Source organism: Olea europaea, unplaced genomic scaffold (genome assembly GCF_002742605.1).
Source record: "Olea europaea var. sylvestris unplaced genomic scaffold, O_europaea_v1 scaffold14795, whole genome shotgun sequence".
NCBI lineage: Eukaryota > Viridiplantae > Streptophyta > Magnoliopsida > Lamiales > Oleaceae > Olea > Olea europaea.
In genome coordinates this window covers 1-2693 of record NW_019232356.1, presented here as the reverse complement: position 1 = coordinate 2693, position 2693 = coordinate 1, and the positions used below count along the sequence as shown (strand labels likewise).

General features: G+C 34.7%; 1 long non-coding RNA gene across 1 annotated transcript; it reads right to left on the bottom strand.

The window, feature by feature from the left end:
- Positions 1-1238: 1238 nt before the first annotated feature.
- Positions 1239-2693, bottom strand: LOC111376265. The gene is made up of 2 exons (XR_002699438.1): positions 2462-2693; positions 1239-1722 (listed from the first exon to the last, which is right to left on the bottom strand). It is a non-coding gene; the product is annotated as an uncharacterized LOC111376265 (long non-coding RNA).

Genomic DNA, 2693 nt, shown 5'->3' with positions numbered 1-2693 from the left:
TTGATTTAGAAATGTTTTTATGTTGGAAAGTGTTCTTCCATGGGATTTGGGGGCGATTTTGTTATTTCAATTTGGGCTTTTCACGCTTTTGGACCATTTGGCATTATTGAATGTGTGTTATGTGCCATGTTGGAATCCGTCTGCCACATGTCGTATTCCGTTAGTTGAGAATGACGGAAATTAAACGAGTGACACACGGGTAATTAATCGAAAAGATGGATGAGCAACTGGTTATATTTTATTGTTCGGTGAGCAAGTAGTAATATGAAGTAAAGTTTGATGAGTGTTCATTAAATTTACTCGCGATGGAAAATATGGTGGCTGTGGGTTTGGGGGTAGTATTGGACGACCGTGGTAACAATGATTTTGATTTTAGGGTAGTGTGTGGGGTGTGAACAGAAATATGGAAGAGGATAGTCGGAAATGATGATTTTTTTTTCAGTTTTATATTTTAATTATTAAGCCCCGTTTGGTGCCCATTTTTGTAAGAATAAAAATAAAAAATATAACCGTTATGGGACACACAAGAGATAGAAAGTCAAATATGGTAGCTTAACGGTTATATTTTTCATTTTTGTGTCTAAAGAAAGGGAATCAAATGGGGGCCAAATGTGAGAAAATTGTATGTTACTATTTTGCCAATTTAAAATTGGTCAAAATCAATCAAAGTCTATTTTTCTTAGTCAACTAACGATAAAATAGATGGTTTCCAACCATTTGGATCCCAAGTGCAAGTTTTCGAAAGATTTGGGATTGCAAACAGGGGCGGATCCAAAAAATCATGTTGGGGGGTTGAAATATAAAATATATATGTACAATTTTTTATAAAGTATACAACTTAAAATTTCATTACAACATTATCTACTGAAGTTGTGTCCGTCGAGCTTTAACTTCGTAAAACTCGTCTCTAGTAGAATCTACATCTAATTTCTCGGTAAATTCTCGTTCAATGTAGAAAGACATACAATTAGCAAGAAACTCATCCTCCATTCTGTTACGAATTGCTGTCTTCATGTGTCTTATTGCTTAAAAAGCTCGTTCATTAGTCGTTGTAGTACAGGTAGTGTCAGACGAATCAATTTACTAAGAACAACGTAATTCTCTGACCTTCTACTTGCAACCACAATAAGTAAAATGATATCTCATTTCAACAAACACCTTGTCTACGAGATTGAGGAAGAGGTGCGCCGTCTAAATAAATTGTATATCAAAACTTTCTATGTCTTACCACCCAAAAATGCAAGCAAAGAAAAATTTTGTTGTTTAGATTTTAGACTGTACAAAAAGATCTCCTTCAAAAACTCCAAAAATCTGCAAGTCTTACAATTACACCCGAGATATTGGATTTCTAATAAAATATAATCTTTCCCTGTATACAATTTTACTTTGTCTTGTTCCCACTAATAACTAATTTATTACCAAAAAATCCGCCCCTGCTTCCGTATCCATAATCCACTGGAGTTTTGGGAAAATGGGAAACGTGAATCTCCATGTTGTTTTGATTGTATTCTATGCATTCGTGTTACTCTTTTCCTTCCTCGCCTTCCGAATGGTCGTCTCAACGAAATCCCAGTTACTTTTTGTATCCTTCAGATTGCTTTGATTTTTGTACTTGAATAGTTGACACTTCAGGTTGGTTCGAGCAATAGCTTCTACACTTCATGTATCCTCCCATTGATTATGAATTCTGCATACTTCGTAATGAATAGACAACAGTTGTGCCTGCATCAAAATGATTTATTATATTTGGTGGTTGTAACAATACAAATAACATATGCGCGAGTGGAATCCTAGGCGTGTAGACAATCTAAGTGTTATTGACCCAAACTCATCCTGTGGAATATCATTAGCAATCTTGACAACCGGTGGCTCGACTCTTTCAATTCCTCCTATCGTGTTTACTAGCTATGCATTTACATTAATCATCAGCATAGGAAGGATATAAGCAAATTCAAAAGCAAATGCGGATATTACATTGTTAAGGGTGAGGAAATATCATCAACATTACATCTACGCAAGTTACTGTGCTAACATATCATCATCTTTACAGTGTCTTGATCATATATGTGAATGATTTCATATCTGTAACATGTTGATACTAGCACTGATCATAACGTATAATTCACCTTTCTGTTCAATAATGCAATCACATTAGGCATGTGAAAAAAGACATTGCACCATTCTTTTGACAAAATTGTGTAGTGTAGCTTTAAGAACCATCAATTGATGATGCAATGACAATGAGCTAAAATTCAAGAATTTCCTCAAATAGTAGATGAAATATTTCCCAAAGTTAACTTTACAGTACTAAAAGTGTGGTTCTGTATCTCAAAACTTATGAATATCTATGTAACATTTTTACTGATGTAGGATAGTATTTCCAAGAGCAGTTGCAAAGATTCCAAAGAAAATTATTATGTAGGACAAAAGGAGAAGAAAAACACAAATCAAAGACCCCTACCAATCAAACTATATCCTTAAGAATTCAATCTCATGCCACCTTGCACACCTAAAAATGAAAAGAGAAAACAAAACAAACAAAAAAAATGTGAAAGCAAGTTCCAAACTCAAGCACAGGCAGGTTGATTCAATGGACGCGCCGATGAATGGTAAAGATCGATTCTTGATACAGATACTACAAATTTCACGGTATGGTTGTGGAAGGTGTTTGATCTGTGGGATGATTTTTGATT